Raw genomic sequence first — 12,957 nt, forward strand, 5'->3', positions numbered from 1 at the left:
TAATGTAAGTATTCTATTCAATGAGAAAAGGTCAGAAGGAAATGTGTAAAGTCTTAGTTCAAAAAGTCAAGCGGTGGCCCGAGTCGATTTTACTTAAAGGCTGGTCCTATTTGTCAATCCCAGCTCCCAGCAGATGTCCTACTTTATCGATTAAACTCCACTCTGCGTCGGAATACATGCTGCGGTGATAGTTTCAATACAATAGGTTACCCGAGTTAAGTCGCAAGTATCTTCCTCGGTAAGGACAACCACGCAAGTTCACCAGTCACAACCGCTTCTAGTGGGGCGACATACGCAATATCTATGTTTCTACTTTATCGACACTATTTTTCTATGTGCAGCATAGAGCACAGTTATAGCAATACATGTGATATACTCAAAACAATGGAGTGAATATGTGTATGGTTGGCAAATGGTCATTTCAGAAAGCAATACCTTACCTTACCGGTCAGACTAAGACCTGAGTGACCTCTGCTGTACTGTCTGCATTCAACTCGGTCCATGGCTGTATGTCGCCAGTTCTGCACTCTGCGAAGGATCCACAGATCGTCCTCCACTTGGTCGACCCACCTAGCTCGCTGCGCTCCCCGTATTTGTTACAAAAATAAAAGAAATTAATTATTACAAAGTATCACGATACACAGAGAACCTTACAAATGCACATTATACAGACATCACAAATCCACACAGCACAACATATAACATAAATGTGCCCTGTTATCCAGATGGATAACATCTTCCGATCACAGGATGACGAGGTTTCATTTATTGATTTGGGTCCGTCAGTCATCCTGGAATTGTATTTTAGTTGGCAGTTTGCCTTTTAGTTCACAGCACTTGTTGCTGTGTTCATATCTTGGTTTTGTCTAGGAAAACTAATCCTAATTGGGCATCCCGTTTCAGGGTTCGATACTTGAGCTCAAGAACTTGAAGTCCGTGGCAGGGAAAGGTTTACATGTCTAGTACTTGACCTCTGCCCGAAATAGCCTGAAAGTTGGCAATCAACAGTGGATTGCATTTCATGTATACCTCTATTCAGTCAGAACCCTATAAATGTGTATTAAAACTCGGGGAATATTTACAAGGTAAAATAAAACATATAACACAACATACGAATATAATATTTATAACACATTTAACAATTATTCTGTCTTTTAATTGTAACAAATATTTATACCCGTAACACAATCCAACGTTTGAGCAAGAATTTTTCGTGAATCGTTCACCGATTCACGAAAAATTCAGCTCCCATATGCTTCATATCCTTCATAACAATAGTGTTAAGGCCATATACTTAACACTACGATAAAGATAAATAACTTAACCTAAACTCAAAACAAAACCAAAACGAGTTATGCTACCCGAAAGCCACAATGCTTTCCAGAAACGTAGCGGTGAACAGGACTAACAAGTCCCCAGAAAACACCTCAACTCTAAACTAAAGATTGTTACCCGAAAGCCAAACTGCTCTCCAAATCATGTAACGAATTAATCTAACCTAAACTAAACTTTACTTTTATGGAGGTTAACTGTCCACAAAAATAAAATGGCCTTAAGACTGAAGTTATAATCCTTCCAACTAGCTTTCATTTGTATGTACGGGGTTTTTTAGTTGGGCGCCATGTTACAAAAATACAACATGGAACCCTACAAATGCAAGGGCCCCACGTTGGGCGCCATGTTACAAACATAAAAGAAATTAATTATTACAAAGTATTAGCATATCATAACACATAGAACCTTATAAATGCACAAACAAGAAACGTCACAAGTGGACACAGCACAACACAAAACATAAATGTGCCCTGTTATCCAGATGGATAACATCTTCCGATCACAGGATGACGAGGTTTCATGTAAGGGTTTGTGTCCATCAGTCATCCTGGAATTGTATTTTAGTTGGCAGTTTGCCTTTTAGTTCACAGCATTTGATGCTGTGTTCATAGCTTGGTTTTGTCTAGGAAAACTAATCCTAATTGGGCATCCCGTTTCAGGGTTCGATACTTGAGCTCAAGAACTTGAAGTCCGTGGCAGGGAAAGGTTTACATGTCTAGTACTTGACCTCTGCCCGAAATAGCCTGAAAGTTGGCAATCAACAGTGGATTGCATTTCATGTATACCTCTATTCAGTCAGAACCCTATAAATGTGTATTAAAACTCGGGGAATATTTACAAGGTAAAATAAAACATATAACACAACATACGAATATAATATTTATAACACATTTAACAATTATTCTGTCTTTTAATTGTAACAAATATTTATACCCGTAACATATTCTTGTACCGGTCGGATGACCCTCGAGAACCATTTTAGTCGGGTTGCTATTCGACATCGTCTCAAATTTACGAGCAATAACATCAATATCATCAGCGAAACCAAGCAGCTGAACGGACTTCGTGAAAATCGTTCCACTCGTGTTTATCCCCGCTCTCCTAATTACACCCTCTAAAGCAATGTTGAACAGCAAGCACGAAAGACCATCGCCTTGCCGTAACACTCTGCGAGATTTGAAGGGGCTCGAGAGTGTCCCTGATACTCGAACTACGTACATCACTCGATCCATCGTCGCCTTGATCAATCGTATCAGTTTATCCGGGAATCCATATTCGTGCATAATCTGCCATAGCTGTTCTCGATCGATTGTATCATACGCCGAAGATGTCCACGCCCACGTAGGTAAATAGTCGTTCACCAGGCTCCAGGCGAACAGCAGGAAGCTGTCCCATTTTTGGAGTAACAGGAATGACCTTGTACACATGGCACCACATGCAGCGTTTTCTGACTAAACGGATTGCCACCCGAAGCCGTGGCACGTGGAACTTCTGCCAAGCCTCGTTAACAATCGTTTCTTCATTTGCATGACGATAGTAATCCAATAGCAGCTGCGTAATTTGCTGGCATCTTGACTGCTATCCAATCTGCCTCGGGGCTGTAGAGGAAATCCGGTGCCTGGAACCAGCGGCTTTCTATGTTGCACAAAGGACCTCTTCCCCACTTTGTAGCTTCGTCCGCTACATTGACCTTCGTCGATATCCAACTCCATTCCTAGATTTTTGAAAGATCCAATATTTCGTTCACTCTGAAGGCAACAAACTGGCGGTATCGACGCGTGTCTGATTTTATCCAAGCACAGACTGTCGACGAATCATTCCAAAAAACGGTTTTCCTGATCTCCAACGAATGGTTATCCTATATTGTCCTCCGCAAACAAGCTCCCAGCAATGCCGCCATCAGTTCTAGACGCGGTATCGACAGTGCGCGAAGTGGTTCGACCTTTGTTTTGGATGAAACCTGTGCAATTCTGACCTGCCCTTGATCTACGATGTGAAAATACGCCACCGCCGCGAAAGCTTGCGCGCTTGCATTTACAAACACGAGCAACTCAAGGGATTTGAAACTTGGGGAAATAGCACCTAAGGACGCGTAGTCCGTCCATTTTCATCAGCAACGATATCCATTCCACCCATCGTGCAACAACTTCTTGCGGAATTTTGATATCCCAATCCGTGCCAGTCCGCCACTGGTCCCAGGGGATTGTAGATGCTCATTACTAGTCGCAGCATTTCCGTTTTTGTTGGAGTAGTGGAATCTCCCAGCAAGTAACGCACTTTCTCGCAGAGCTGCAGCGAAAATGTGAAAACGTCCTCTTGTTGCATCCACGCCATTTTCAAAACTCGCTCGAAACAGGTCTACTTGTCCGGCGAAATGGGCTACGCCAGTTTCTGCTTCACTTCTACTAACTGCTCTAGCACGCTATACTGTCACTCGACATCCAGTTACGAATGTGGAATCCTGCTCTTCTATATACCTCAATTACTTCCTTCGCTACCTCCACTGCTTCTTCTACCGTGTCGAAACTGTTCACGTAGTCGTCCACGTAGTGACGTTTCTTTACCGCTGGCTGCTGCCCCTCGTGGAAGCTCCGCTTCGTGTTCAGCCGCGTTCATGTTCTTGACCAACTGCGAGTGAGCTGGGGAGCAGGCCGCCCCAAAAAATGGCTACGTCGGAGACCATGGTGTTCATCGGAAGCTCCGGAGAAGCCCTGCATGGAAATAGCAGAGCGCTGCGATCCTGTTCACGAATCAGAGTTCGCAGGAACATTTTCTTGGTATCTGCTGACACGGCTACTTGGCGCTTCCGATACGGCAACATCACTGACAGTAGTGGGGTCAGAAGATCCGGACCAGTGAGAAGCACAGAGTTCAGCGATATTCCCTCGACTTTCGCTGCGGCGTCCCAGATGATGCGAAATTTCCGGTTTTTTTTCTCATTGACGACTACTTCTTCTTCTTCTTCATGGCTCGACGTCCAAACTGGGACTTGGCCTGCCTTGCTTCAACTTAGTGTTCTTTGAGCACTTCCACAGTTATTAATTGAAGGGCTTTCTTTGCCTGCCATTGCATGAAATTGTATATTGTGAGGCAAGTACAATGATACACTATGCCCAGGGAGTCGAGAAAATTTTCCCGACCAGAACGAGAATCGAAACCGCCGTCTCCGGATTGGCGATCCATAGCCTTAACCACTACGCTAACTGGAGACCCCTATTGATTGACGACTACTCCAATCGGCAAATACCACGTCCGTCGAAGATCAAACCCTTCCAGCTCCTCCGCTGATGCTTTGTCTATGTATCCTTTTGCTTTGAAGTTAGCTACTTGCCAACGGACGGCATTATATAGCTCCGGGATCCTGGCTAAACGCTTCTCAAGAAGTCTGAATCATCTTTCTGCCGTCGGTCGGCTATTCGGAAACTCCACGTAATCGTGCTTCCAAAGCACGATTACGTCTCGTACTTTTCGCCGTTCAACCGCCGTTCAACCTCCAAAATTTCGCACGCACGTTGCTCTTCTGCTCCTTTCACCGCCGGCACGACAACCACCCCCAAGCTCTCGATATAAAAAAATCGGCGAACGTACTCGTGAAGATCTTCGATAGTCGGCTCGGCGAACATGCTAAGCTGCCTGTGCATCGTTCGCCCTTGTGGTTTCCGAAGGTTGCCACATACGGCCCATCCAATCCTGGTTTTTGTCGCAATCGGGTCGTTGATTTGTCCTTCTCGCAACTTTAGAGTAGCCAGTAGATGCGAGTTGCTCTGTCCAATAAGGATACCCGGTACGGCGCGCTTGAAGCTTTTTACTCGAAGCTTGGAAGCTTGCCGAGGTGAGCGAATCGCGAAGCCAGTTCTTCGTAGTCTGTTGTCTGCTGCGGTAATCCGAGGTTCTTCACCGTGTACACTTCCGACAGTTTGTAGCGGATATCTCCAGCGTAACTTGTTCTGACCCATCGATTGTTTTGTTGATTCCGCCCGTCCACTCGGTGTGAAGCGTCTCTAGCTCGCCGTTGACTCCAAGCGCATCAGCGATAGATCGCTCTACGAGCATCACGGATGATCCGGCGTCGAGGAATGCGTAGGTATCGACTTGTCCTTTACGCCCGAACAGAGTGACCGGAAGGATGCGAAAGAGCGTGGTAGAAGACAACTGACTATGTACTGTAACCACTGCGCTAGTATCTTTGGCCGCCGATGGTGGCTCGAAATGGAGCAAACGGTGCGTGGTGTCGCTTCGGGCAACCGTTGATTCCGCAGATCACCCCTTTGCACGGCCACCGCGCGTGTGATGTAAGACACCATGCTCAGAGCTTGTTCACTTTCACTGCCTTCCATCTGCCGTCCAAATCCAAGTCTTTGAACGAACTGCAGCTCTCTATTTCGTGGCCGTGGGTGTTGCAGACTGATCAAGTTTTTCTGCTATTCGTATCCCCGATTCTTCCACTGTTTGCGACGGTTTTTCCAACCTACTCTCCACGATTTTCCTTCGGCGCGTGTGCGTTTACGAATGATCTGTCTTTCGGGCGAGTCCGTTCTTCTTTTACCGCTCTCTGCGGAAGGTTGGACAGTTGTGTCACGCCGCTTGCAGCGGAAGATACCTTCCCCATGTAGTCGCTGAAAACGCTCAAATCAACAACCGGCACTTGTTCTTGGTAGAGCGCCCAGCTAAACTTCACCATCGTTGGCAGTTTGTCAACCAATTCCTGAAGAAGAACGGGGTTCGCTAGGTGTTTCTCTAGCCCTACTGCCTTCAGATGTCTCGAAACGATCGGGCTTCGTAGGGGGTGTCGCTCGAACATTTGCGATCATGTTATTGACGATTAGCTCTGGGCGTCCGTACAACTGCTGCAGAGTGGACAATACTTGCGGCACAGTTGTCGGGTGGTGCAAAAAATTGCTTACGGATTCCTTCGCGCTGCCTCGTAGACTACGCTGCAGACGCAAAAGCTTTTCGGAGTTCGTGTATCCGCAAGTCTTCGTCGAGTGTTGAAAACTGGTTATGAACAGTGGCCGGTCTATCGGATCACCGGAGAAGTTTGGAAGTTCCTTCGTAACAACCTGTCATGCAGCGAGTTGTTGTGGTGACGGCTCGTACTGTCCGCCCGCGTAAGCCGCCACTATAGCTTGAGAAAACAGCTGAGGCTGAATCCTCGGCATGGTAGCAAATGTGTTTATGGTAGAAAAGATTGGAGCGGGTGGAGGAAGAGGGAACGAAGGATTGTAGTGGTAAGGGTCCACGCTTGCAGTGTTAGGCGTGTTCATGGGCTCAAACCCTAACGCTGGAGCTGGAGGCAACGGAGAGGAACAAGCACCGTAAGCAGACTGATCTTCGCTTCGATTGATTATTTGATGAACCTCCTCGTGCAAGTCCCAGTACTACTTCTCCGTTTCATTCCGTACTCGAATGGCTTCGTGTTCACGCTCAGCTGATCGAGTTGATTGCGCAAATCTACTACCGTCGTACGCATCTGTTCCTTCTCCTCGATGGGCTGCTGTTCTAGGTTCTCAATCCTTGATTTCAGTTTCACCCGTTCACAATCCTGCTGCTTTCACAAATTCGCTTCCGAGTCACGATTCACGAACCAGTTTCAGCTCAGCGTTGTGCTGCTGTTACAGACTGTTAATTCGATTTACGAGATGGACTTCCCTGCTACGTCTGGTGTCGACATCCACACGGTGCATCTCTTGCAGGTTTTGAATGACCCGACGTTCCGCATCCAATTGCTGCTGCAGTTGTAGTGCACCACTTTTTCGACCTTCAACAGATCCTCATATGTATGGCTGAAGATTGACGAGTGGTGATTCATCACGTTCGTCTTCGTCTACACCGACTGCGCCTTTGAGAGATTCCTCGGATTCATCTTCGATAGTGATGCTGCCAAGGATTCGTGGAATCGATTTCCCCTCAAATTCCGCTCCTACCCTGTTGCCGCCGATAGTGGGGTAAACTACAGCTGCCACATGCTTCAACGGCGTTGAGGATGGGTGCACTACCTGCGGATCGCCCAGATTACCAGTACTCACAGAAGTTGACGTCGGCATCGGCTCGACGACTTTGCCGGAATTCTCGGCTGCTCCGGTCTGCCTCACCCAGTCCTCTGCACGTTTTGCACTCCTCTGGCTCCGCATACTCCGCACACTCCCACTTTCTTCTCCGTCGTTCTGAGTTAGCAACTCGTGTCTCCGTGCGATAAACTGCCTTTCCCGTTCAAGTTTCTCCTGAAGTTCTCGCTCATTAAGTGCCCGTTCCTTTTCGGAGCTCTCACGGCATAATTCCTCAAGGAGCTTCCTCTCCTCATCGAGACACTTAAGTTCAAGCTCGACTCCTTGCTCGACTCTAGCCCTCCTTGTACTAGACGAACTCGAAATCGAACTCGGTGATGGTTCTGACGCATTTAACCCACCACCAGGAGCACACTGTTTACACACGAAACTTGTCCGAAAAGTCCTCGTCTTTTTGTTATTTTATTTCGCATGTAATCCTACTTGACAGCTCTGCATTGACAAGCTGGTGTTGCCAATGACATTGACACTTCTGGTGTTGCCAGTAGCTTAGGATAACTTTCCTCAGGGGTCCCCACTACGAGAGACTGTTGCGGCGAACATTGATGACGGAAGGAGTTCCTGAAGAAGTACTGGAAACAGTTTGTAATAGAATATTGAAATAGGATCCTGGAAGGAGCTCCCGAAGAAATCCAGGAAGTAGTTTCTGGAGAAATTCCGGAAGAGATTCTTGAAAGAATCCCTCAAGAAGTTCTTGGAGGATTCCTGGAAGGATTGTGTAGTTCTAAATTCAGATGGAGCTCCTGAAGAAATCCCAGAAGAGAACCCTTGAGGAACCTCGCATGGAATTCCTAGAGGAGCCCTGGTGGAATTCCAGAAGGAATCCCCCCGAAGGTATTTCAGAAGGAATTCCTGAAACAATCTCGGAAAGAACTTCTGGAGGAATGCCGGAAGAAATCCCGAGTAAAGTTGGTGGAAAGCTCTCGGAAGAAATCTTCAGAAGGAACCCGTAAACAGAACATCTAGAGAACAGCCCTAGAAGGAATTACTTGAGAAATCCTAGAAGAAATCTCTGGAGAAATCTCGGGAGGACTTCTTGGTGGAATCCCAGATGGAAGATGGAACCTATTTAGAAATCTCTGAAGAAGTTCCTGGAAGAATCCCAGGGGGACTTCTGAAGCAATCCTAAATAAATCCCCAGAAGAGTCTCATCAAAAATGAAGATAAGGATAAAAAAAATCTTATAAAGAACTCCCAAGGAAATCCAGAAGAAACTCCTAGAAGAAATTTCAGGGGAAACTGCTAGGGAATTCCTTGAGGAATTCCGGATAAGGAATCCTAAAAGAAGCTCCTGGAGAGTGCTAACACCCAGTTAACACAAAGTCTCATATGGCGTTGTATAGGATGCTAAAGTACGTAAATCGCCCCTACTTTTGCATCCTATTCAACATCATATGCGACCTGGGCAGCAAGTTATAATTTAGCGCACTCTTCCACGAGAGTTCCTTGAGAGTTTTGACGCGGCTGTTGAGACCAGGATTTCAGGAAGCTACAGAGGCATTCTCAGAGGGGCTTCACAAGCTTTATGGTGAGCTCTCAGACACGTTTCAGGACATTTTCGAAGGTTTCAAGGGGTTCAGAGGCTTTCAGGTTCCAGGAGAGTTCCAGATGCGTTTTAAGGTGTTTCATAGGAATTTCAAGGGGTTTCTTGGCGTTTCCTGAGGAATGCCGGATTTCGTGTGAGTTTCAGAGGGATTTCAGGCGAAACAAAGCATTTCACGGCGTTGTTGCATTTATTGAACATCTACTGTGCTGGTTCAAAATCCCAGGAAGATTATGGCCGGCCGTCCGGTGCAACGGACCATAATGGGCTCTGAAGTTCCCTTAACGGAGAGACTGACCATCATGCGGCAGTTCGTTCGTTTCTGTGCCAGCCAATTGAGTGCCTTTGCAGAAACTTTCCGTTTCAAAGTTGTCGTTAAAAGGACGATAAATTTTCTGATACCATAAAATGTAGCTGAATATACAGCAATACAAACAAATTTAGTGAGTGTTGACCTCCTGATGTTTAGTCTGGCAGGTCAGCAGCCCTCGAACGTTACTTAGAAGTGCGGGAACGTATAATTTTAAGTCAATACTACTTGAGGGCTTCTATCAGAATGCCCTGTTACTTCTCAACTATATGCCCTGTTGTGCTTTTTGTAGGTTTTCTGTTAAAAACATTTTGAAGCGTCTACAACCCCGGTAACCAAAGTTATACCATTTCAATTTTCGCGATAGCATCTTCCACACAAAAATAGGAAAAATTACCATCATGACAGCGCTTGCCATCCATGGTGACGGGTACGCCAACATCTTCTCACAATGTGATTGGAAGCAATTAATTAAAGCAAAATAAATGGCCATCCACTTCCCGGGCGGCGATAACGCGCCCCGTAAGTGGGCAGTTCCAATATAGAAGTATACGAGCTGTGCGCCTTCCAACCAACTTACTAATCATATGTATATGTACACTTTTAGAGAGGCATGTGTTCGATGTGTTCGCTACGGGGGAAGCCGGGCCCATGCATAGCTATGACCGGACCGACCATCTACTAGCGGGACTGACTGAAGGAATTTAATCTCTTGCGAGACAAACATAAATCCCGCCCGGGGGAATGTTTTTGCGATTCTTGCTTTCGGGATCGTTTTCATTGCCGCCACGCCAAGCAGCTTCAGTTATCAGCCAGCGCCGTTGTCGTCGTCTTCGTCTTCGTCGTAGTTTTCATGGAATGACGGAATGGCGTAGCAGGCAGCAATGGGGATCGGGAGCGGGGCAACCAACGAACGTGTGTCGTCGGGAGCATTGGTTTTCCGGTGAGGTATGTGGAATTGGAATGTCTTCCCTTTCCCTGGGCCCCCTGTCACAGATGCAATTGATGGTGGCTGGAAATTGCTGATGTAAGCTGGAAAAGGAGGAAGAAAATTAATGCGGGATATGTAGATATGATATCGTGTAGGATCTGTAGATTTTCGTAGTACTAAATTGAACGTAGAAGATTTAGTTTCAAAGGCTTAGATTTGAAGCTCTCTGTCTACATATTCATTGAGTTGGCAAACAAATTCGAGAGTCTTCTTCTTCGTTATAAGCAAGAATTTTACCTTCTATTGGTCCATCCATAAGCCACATGAACCCCCGAGGAAGGGGGGGAGGGTTTGTTTGTTGTGGTTTGGCAAATACCATAGTCCATACAAATACATATCAATATAATATATACATTATAAAATACATTTTCAAGCTCCAAGAAGTGCAGACAAATTTCCAATCGTTTCTGGCTACCTGAGAGGCCAAAGTATCACTGCTGACGAGAAATTGGAAGACTTTTTGGCATATATGTGCAAAATTCTGGAGAAATACTTGGATGAAATTCTTGAGTGATATGATGGTATGGCAACTGGTATGATTTCAAAATTTGTTGAAAAAGTATTCGGAGAAAGTTTTACTGCAACCCCTGAATTGTACTTGTAAAATTTCCATAGACGAATGGGTCTGATGGCGGCTGTAATATAATTTTGTATTGAAATATGGATAATTGACTGCAGAAATTAGTTTTGCAGGAAACTCACCCGAGCAGAAAAGTATAACAACTTTTTGTTATTGTTATTCATTGGGCTAAAGCGGGGTTGTTAAGGGTGTCCGGTCGTTTGGCGTTTGGCTGAACGCCATTTGGCCGAATGTCATCTGGTCGAAAGCCGTTTGGCCGAATCGTGATCAAAAGATTTAAGAAGAAGTTTCTGACATTCTAGCTGCCAATATGATCATCAGAAATATTTCCTTCTTTAATTCATAGGCTATTCTTTCTAGTTTTGACATTCAGAGATTAGTTGGCATTGAAACTGCCTATATTTTATCACAGATTTTTCCTTCTTTGGCTCATAGGCTGTTCTTTCAAGTTATACTGAGTCTGGAAAACTGGTATGGCCACTTAAGTACATCGTTCCTTTTTCGGCCAAACGGCATTCAGCCAAATGGCGTTCGCCCAAACGGCATTCGGCCAAATGGCGTTTGGCCAAATGACCTGGAACCGTAATTAAGCACGTTTAGAAACCGACAGGAATGCATATTGTGTGTTAAACTACTAGAATACATAGTCATAAGATACTCGGCATCCATCGTCGGATTCTCACACTTATGTTCAATCCGTAGGATCGATAGACAAATGTGATCCTCTAGGCCCAATGCCACTCCAAACGACGGTACCATTACACCTCAACATGCTCTTCATTAGGGCCCATATAGCCGAGGCGGTAAACGCACGGGTATTCAGAATATCCATGCTGAGGGTGACGGGTTCGATTCCCGGTCGGTCCAGGATCTTTTCGTAAAAGAAATTTCCTTGACTTCCTTGGACATAGAGTATCTTCGTGCCTGCCACACGATATACACATGCAAAATGGTCATTGGCAGAGGAAGCTCTCAGTTAAAAACTGTGGAAGTGCTCATTGAACACTAAGCTGAGAAGCAGGCTTTGTCCCAGTGAGGACGTTACGCCAAGAAGAGGAGAAAGAAGAGGAGAGAGAGGATGCTCTTCATTAGGTGGTATAAGAAGGCAAAATAACAGAAACCAATATCATTTATTTTTGAATATCATCAAGATATTAACAAGTCACATTATTGAATGCATACCCGGGAAAAGTGTCATAACAGTCGGATAACAGTGTTATCTGATATCAAAAATAATCAACTGAATTTGTTCTCATTTTAGTTGAATAGGTACAGGCAGGCAACATACCCGAGCAAAGACGGATAACTAAGTGATATCACTTTGATAATAAACTGTGTTATCGGTGTTATCATATTGTTATTTTTGTTATTATCTTTTCCAATTGATGATAATCAGTAGAGACAATGGAAATTCACGGCAAAATTTCTAAGATTTCGCGGGCTACTATTGTTAATTTCGCGGCACTGTCGCGGTCCCATATTTTTGACCGTTTTGCTAAAGAAAACTCTAATTTGGCATGTCAAATAATTAATTCACTTCGCTTTCAGAGTGCTAATCATGAATTTATCGAAAAAGTAACAAATTTGACGAAACATTAGAAAAAAAGCATACATTCAAAACACTGTAAATTTTTATAATGCGATACATAATCGTATATAACTTACCATTGTCAATAGATATCAGTCAATTTATGTTTAAAAATTGAAATTTTTAAGGCATTTTCACAATTTTGTCAATTTTCGCGGCATTTCGCGGGATTTTTCACATTTCGCGGCCAAAGGCCAATTTCGCGGATTTCGCGGCTTCCGCGAAATCGCGAATTTCCATTGTCCCTAATAATCAGATGATAACAAATTAAGTTATCAATAATTTTAGTCTATCGCGATAACATAATAATACTAAATGATAACGAAATATATTATCAGTTTACAAACGCAAAACTGAATCTGAAAACTGAGGGTCTGGTGGACTTCGAACCTAAAAATAGATTCCGCTTTTCATCTTCAATGCGACTGCAGTACGAGAGCGTAGGCTTCAACCACTCTTCCTCTCACTGAGTCCCATTCGTACAGGGGTATCGGCTGTGACCGGTAATCACTCGATCAGGGTTCGAGACCCACTGCGCGCAATAG

General features: G+C 44.8%; 1 protein-coding gene and 1 long non-coding RNA gene across 2 annotated transcripts in view; one reads left to right on the plus strand and one right to left on the minus strand.

Moving 5' to 3' along the window:
* Positions 1–10,517, minus strand: part of LOC134284939 (uncharacterized) — a 42,102-nt gene extending 31,585 nt beyond the window's left edge. The window contains exon 1 of the long non-coding RNA XR_009996014.1: positions 441–10,517. This is a non-coding gene — a long non-coding RNA (uncharacterized LOC134284939). The remainder of the gene's footprint in view (positions 1–440) is intronic.
* Positions 1–12,957, plus strand: part of LOC109424591 (neuronal acetylcholine receptor subunit alpha-7-like) — a 953,623-nt gene that overhangs the window by 71,160 nt on the left and 869,506 nt on the right. The window lies entirely within an intron of this gene.

The sequence above is a fragment of the Aedes albopictus genome, chromosome 1 (genome assembly GCF_035046485.1).
Source record: "Aedes albopictus strain Foshan chromosome 1, AalbF5, whole genome shotgun sequence".
Taxonomy (NCBI): domain Eukaryota; kingdom Metazoa; phylum Arthropoda; class Insecta; order Diptera; family Culicidae; genus Aedes; species Aedes albopictus.